This window comes from Chrysochloris asiatica, unplaced genomic scaffold, assembly GCF_000296735.1.
Source record: "Chrysochloris asiatica unplaced genomic scaffold, ChrAsi1.0 scaffold00213, whole genome shotgun sequence".
Lineage (NCBI taxonomy): Eukaryota > Metazoa > Chordata > Mammalia > Afrosoricida > Chrysochloridae > Chrysochloris > Chrysochloris asiatica.
Genome location: NW_006408731.1, coordinates 226,122 through 233,171, shown reverse-complemented (window position 1 = coordinate 233,171; position 7,050 = coordinate 226,122). Strand labels below are relative to the sequence as shown.

Below are 7,050 nucleotides of genomic sequence, written 5' to 3'. Positions count from 1 at the left end.
TGACTTGCTTGCCTTTGTATGTAACATTTCTGTTTTCCCTAGCTTCTTTCAGGAGTGTCTCCTTATCTTTGATTTTGGAGAGCTTGATTATGATATGTCTAGGTAATTTTCTTTTGGGGCTCTAGATTTCCTGGGATTCGTTGAGCTTCTTGAATTTGAATGTTTATCTTTTCACATTTCAGGATGTTAGAGAAATTTTCATCTAGCAGTTCTTCAACTATTTTCTCTGTGGACTTGTATGATTCTTCTTGTTCTGGAAAGCCAATAATTCTCAACTTATTCCTCTTCATGTTATCCAACATGAATCTTAGATCTTCAGATTTTTTTTATACTTCTTTTTCTGTTTTCTCTTCTATATTAGTGGTATTGAGAGATTTGTCTTCCAGATTACTGGTTCTGCCTTCCATCTCTTCTATTCTACTCCTTTGCCTGTTCAGAGTATTGTTTATTTCTGGTATTTTATTATTGATCATTTGGACATCTTTCTGTAGGTTTTTGAATCATTTCCAATGCTGTATCTATCTTATTTGATTGTTACTCTAGCAGTTTCCTAACTTTTCCTTATTTTTCTTAACTCCATTATAAAGTGTTTTGAAACATTCTATAATCATTTTTCTGAATTCCTTCTCAGGCAATTCCAAGGCCTGCCATCCACCCAGAATGTAGTCCAGGTCTACCTCTAGGTAATTTATCTCAGACATTTTATCTTATTTCTGGACATGAGCTGATATGGTCATCTGCTTTTGCTTCCTGGACATGTTTAGTACTTTTCTGTGGTCTTTATACTTAATTGAGTATGTGTCTTTGTATTTGTTATGTTTCTGATTGCTTCCAGGTAGATGTGATCAGAATGTGGGCATCCCATTTCCCTCTTCTTATTGATTAATTCAGAGTAAATGTCACAGGTGTTGTCTGCCTCCCTGGTATATGGCAGTTGGTATTGGTTCTTGCCTGATTTTTGTGTTTTATAGAATGTGATTGCAGCTTGACTGTATGGCAGCATTTGCTTTCTCTTATTGGGTAATATAGGGAGAGAAAGAGTACCCCAAAAATAGAAGGGGGAGCATAAAACAGCAAAAGAGCAACAGCAAAAAAGAAAATACCAAAACAACAACAACAAAATCCTAGACTGAATACTGTAGTCTATAATCCCAGAAAATGGAGAGGAGGGAGAAAAGAAAAAGAAAAAGAAAAAAAAAAAAAAAAATCTGTAGCCTAATATGAGTATGACTTCAAATTCTTCTTTCAGCTTCTTGTCTTCAAACTGCCTGAGAGATTTCAAGATGCCACTGTTGGTTGTTATGGTATACCTCAGGATTTAATTTAATTTTCAACCCGTTTTGTTTTTAAAGTTTCTTCCCCTTTCTACACCTTCTTCTGGCCTTTCCTATATTTAAAAAAGAAAAACAGTTCAGGACCAGCTGTTGGTCTGAGAGTATCTGTACGCATGCATCTCAGAAGAACCCACCAGTGGTGAGGTTTGGGTTGTTCACTCACTCAAGCAACCCCTCTAGTCACCAAAATGGAGTTGCGCAAACAGTGGGGGCCAGTGAACAAATACCAAAAATAAATAAAATCAGAACTAAGCAAAACGGACAAAGTGTATTGTCCATCTTTGCTCCGAGGTTCCCGCAGGCATTTTTCCAATGGTCTGTCTGCTTCTGCACTTGGTCTTGCTTTTTGGTCTCGCCCAACTTGTTGGCTCCAAGCCATCGAGCCCGGCAGATTCAAAAGTACACAATTTCTTACTTCTGCTTCAAGTTCCACTAGCTTTAAGCCTTCAAACATTTAAAATACTCTTAGCTATGTGGTTCTGAGTTTTGGAGCTCTACCTTTAATCTGCTTTGCCTGGTAGTCTGTGGTAGGGCTGATGGCGAACTTTACTGCACCTCCACCCCATCTTGAGAAGTTCTTTCTGATGATGATTGTGAAGCAGTGTTAATTCAATTTGTCACTCCCCAGAATAGTAAATCATATGATTATCAGATTCAAAATGGAAAACACCAGTCAATTTCTGGTTACTAATGCCTAAGATATCCATTTTTATGTATTCAATTTCAGTTTTGAAAATTCCCAATTTTCCTAGATTCATACATTGTACATTCCATGTTCTGATTACTAATAGGTGTTTACAGCTGTTTCTCCTCGTTCAGAGTTGTGCCCCATTTTATGTAAATAAAGTCATATATATTCCTTGGTGTTGATCTTCTTTGTTTTGATCTTGATGGTTTTGAGAACAATTTGTGGTTGAGTTACCTTTTATTGCTGGGCTGTACTGTGCTATATAGATGTCATACGGTATTTATTCACACCCTCATTGTGAACAATAGAATTGTTTTCAATGTGGGGATATTGAAAATAAAGCATTCTATGAATTTTTGTGTACAAGTCATTTTGCTGACATGTTTTCATTCTGACAAATACTAGGACTGAAATACCAAACATTCATTGCCTTGAGTCAATTCTGACTATGCTATATGACAGAGTAAAACTGCCTGACAGGGTTTCCAAGATTGTAAATCTTTATGGAAGGTGATGTCACATCTTTCTCTCATATAACAGCTGATGGCTTTGAACTGCTGAACTTTGGCTTTGTAGGTTGAAACTTAAATTCTGTACCACCAGACTTTCTTTTTAGGACTGAAATAGCTACAGTTATACGGTAGGTGCTTGTCTAACTTTTTAAAAAAACAAGTGACTTTTATTTTCAGAGTAATTGTCCCTATTACAACAAGGCTGGACTGCTCAAAACTGCCAGCCTCTCATTGGAGTGGCAATTGACAACAACAGCAGGGAGGTTTTAGATGTGAAAAGACAAAGCATATCCACCCTGTTGGTGAATGTCAAGTGGGGATATTTTTGGGGAACAAGAAAGTAGAAAAAAGGGTGGTAGATAAAAGAGAAATAAACCCTATACAGAATGGGTTAAGGCTTAACAACTATTTAAATTAAATATTACAAACTGTTCATCATTACCAATTTATATTATTTGGAATGTTGATTTTAACTGCACCATTCATTAGTTACAGAGGGTAGACAATATGAAATCTCTTTATCATTCAGTTCTGAAAAATAGAATATATGCAATGGTAAAGTTTACAGATGCTGAAAAAAATCAAAGGAAAAAAACACTAGATTCTCAAGGGAATCAGCATGTTTTAAAATATCTGTGTGATTATAGGTAAGAGAGATTAAAAGTTGGCGATCAGCTGTGATTGCTACTCACAGACTGAAAACACTTGTGGTGAGTTTTCCAATCATTATTAAGGAAGGGGGAAATATTTTTGGAAACTCTGATAAAACCTTATGTTCTTCTAATTGAATTTGAAAAAGCAATAAAGAAGTAAATTTCCCTAAAAATCAGCAGATTAGCTATCTCCAATTTACATAAATGTATTATGATAATGAGTCATTTAAGGAAAATTAGTTATTTGAGGAATTTTAATATGCTATGTCCTGGTGTGGTACTCCAAAAGGTTGGCAGTTCAAAATGACTAGCTAGTCCTCGGAAACCCTATATAATGTTGTTATGCGTTGGAACCAATTCAATGGCACTTAACAACAGCAATGTAAGTATTTGTGAAAACAGCTGTGAAACACTTCTTCAAACAATTCCATATAACACTATAAGCAGTGGAACCTTGTATGGATGTGCTTTCAATATAATTATCAAGTTTCTTCAATGTTCTTGTTTGCTTCCTATTAATATTTGGGGATTTCTTAGATGCTATATAACAGAGTGGATTACAAGTTCTACTAATATTTAGGGATCTTTAGATGCAACATAACAGAGTGGATTAAAAGTCTAACTGTTTGGATCTCAGATCTCAATCATGTTACTTAAGTACTCTGAGTCTCTGAGTCCTATTTGTTCCTATAAAAATGAAAATTAACATCTAAGTGTCAAAATTCTGTGTGGATTAAATCAAATTTATTATTAAATGATGATTTCTAACATTGTGCCTGTATCATAAAATGAACACTCACTTAAAATGTTAGTGTGTTGTTTTTCATTTCTTCCCTGTCTGAACATAATTATTTATGCAATTTGAGAAATTAAAATATTAATGAATCAAAGTGAAAATTAAGGATGGAAACAAATGGTTTATTAATTTACCAAGTCAAGAAAAAAAAGGACAAGAAAGGACATGGAAAGGAAGATAATAAGTTGGAAATGACATAACTTCTCTAACACATTTGCTATGAATTGCATCCTATTTCTTCCCAGTTTCTATTATTTAGTGAGAGTTTTTGGTAGAATTCGATAAAGTAGGTAATTTTTAGATAGACTAATCGTATGCTTCCTTTTTACAGAGTAAGAAAAGGACTTATAAAATTTGGAGCCAGAACAAAATTTTTGAACATTTTTCATTCAATATCCATTTTTATTTTAAATCTGAAACCACTGGCTCATTTCAGACAGAATGCCCAAATGCCAGCCAGGTACAGGTGGGACAGGACAAGCCTAAAGAGTCTGCACTCTCAAAATGATAAGGAATATAGAACATTGTCATTGTGGACTATTTTATGTCTGCTGGCCTTGATGTACCCTGAAACTATGATGTACCCCTAAGTCAAGTGAAAAATATTCTAAAATATTTAGTTATAGTTAAGAAGTTTTCATAAATGTGCCCCCCTAATATTGTTGTTAAGTGCCATTGAATTGGTTTGGACTCATAGAGACCCTGAACATGGTTTCTGAGGAGTGGCTGGTGAGTTTGAACTGCTGACCTTGCAGTTCAAACCGGCATGCCATCCAGTACTTATTCTACATCGCCACATCTATGGTCTACCATTAGTTGTGGTGGTTAAATGCCATTGAGTCAGTTCAGACTTATAGTGAAACTGTATGAGTTTTCCAAGGAGTAGCTGGTGGGTTTGAACGGCCGACCTTGTAGTTCACAGTTCAGTGATGATCCTACAGCCCCACACCAGGAGTTCTTGTTTTATAGTCATAAATGTATTTGCCACCACTCTGAAAGGGATTACAATAGGATGTCCTAAATAGAGGGGGAGAAAAATATGAAACAAAATTAAAACACTAGGTTTAGTTGTAGAAAAGGAGACTGATAGAATCTCTGAGATTAAGCTTCTTGGATACTTTTTAGGACTGAAACTGAGCTTCTTCCCATGGCTCAACTTTCAGCCGAGTGATAAATAAGCCGATAAGCTGAACAGGGTGGTTAGCACTCTCCTTAGAACAATAAATGATTCAAGATCAAAAGGGCAGCATTTGCACAGGGTTAAAGTTTAAAAGACACATGGGCATAGGAAAGAAAGACAAATGGAAACAGTAAACCCAAGATGAATGTGGAAAGATTTCTGTTACATTGAAGGGGTTATGATCCATGTTACAAAACAGAACGTATATGAATTATTGAATAGAAAACCAATTTGTTCTGTAGAGTTTCACCAAAATCAAAATAAAATATATTTTTAAAAATATATGGAATGTGTAGGGAGTGTTTGCCACAAGATTTTGCATTTTCCCAACTATTATTTCTAAGACTATTAATTACTAGGGAAAAAATTGTTAAGATATCCCAGTACATCTTATATATTTTGATGCATATATATGCAGCAGCTTTTTGCAAATGTTGCCTAGAACTCACACAGATGGAGGTAAATATATCAAGCGATCTAAGGTACTAATTGTGAAGCGACTCATCACCCACTGTTACTGAAACGGAGCTCTGTTGCACAGTGTTTATACATGTCGCTACTAATTGAAAGATTCAAACCCATCAGTTGCTATCCAGGATAAAGATGTGGCAGTTGGCTTTCATAAATATTTTAGCCATGGAAACTATATGGGGCAGTTTTACTTTGTCCTATTGTAGTCCTAGTATAGCCCTACAGTTTAATGCACTGGTCCGCAAGGTGGGTTTGAACCACATGGTGAGCAGTTCAAACTTACCATGCTCCTCAGAAACCCTGTACAGGTCCCTATGAGTCATAACCTACTCGATGGTACTTAACAGCAACAACAGTAGGGTCAATATTACACTCTTGGTGTGGTGCATATAGCATAAAAACTTGACAGCTAACCACAAGGAAGGTAGTTTAAACACACAAACTGCTTCTTGAATCCCTATACAGGGTCACTATGATTCAGAACTGACTCAAAAGCACTTCAAAAGAAAAACAATATTGGGTCACTCTGAGTCTTAATTGACTAGAAGGCAGTAAATTTTGTTTTCATTGCCTTAGTGAAGATATCTTGATTAATTTCCTCCCACACAGTCTCAAACACTGGATGATGAACCAAACTTGGATTTCTTCATTCTCAGAAATATGTATCAGTTTACTCCTCATGATATTCTCTTTTGATTTTGCAAATAAAGAGAAGGTGAAAGAAAAGAAGATTTATAGAGAAAGCTAATTTAGATGCCAGCTTACACTGTACAAAAGTATACACTGAATCTGAGTGACATGTAAGTATTTCCTTTGCAAAAGTGTTTTTGCTCTTCATTTCAATTAAATAAGATGCTAATAGAAAGGACAATAATACTATACAATTTGGCCTTTGACCTAAAAGTTACCAGGCTTTTCCTATGACAAAACTGTTACGTAGGAAAGACCTTAGAAATTATACATTCCAACCAGTTAATCCATTTTTAAAATTCACTATCCTGTATTTCCTCTAAACAGTCATTCATAGGCTAAAACAGGGCACTGTACTATAAAGAAATAGAATACATTAAATTTCAGATATATGTATTCCATACCTGATCACTGTTTTTGTTTTGTTTTGCTTTTACTTAAAACAGAACATTACTGGAAATGCAAGTTGGTGTGCTTTTTAGCAAAGCAAATGTAACTATTCTCAGGTGACAGGACCAATTTTCAACCATAACTAATGGTTTACTACTGTAGACTGTGAGCTACATGTTTAGCTCCCAACAACTAGGGAACAGCATGTACATAACTGGGACTTAGGAAACAAATGTTTAAGTAGCAACAATGAATAAAAATTTATTTTAATATTTTTATACCACATTTTTCATATTCTTCTTTCTTCAAGCTGCCTCCACATTACATTTCTTCAAA

The 7,050-nt window shown here is 35.2% G+C and overlaps 1 pseudogene; it reads right to left on the bottom strand.

Annotated features, from left to right (window-relative positions):
- Positions 1-1,713, bottom strand: part of LOC102839267 — a 9,307-nt pseudogene extending 7,594 nt beyond the window's left edge.
- Positions 1,714-7,050: the final 5,337 nt, after the last annotated feature.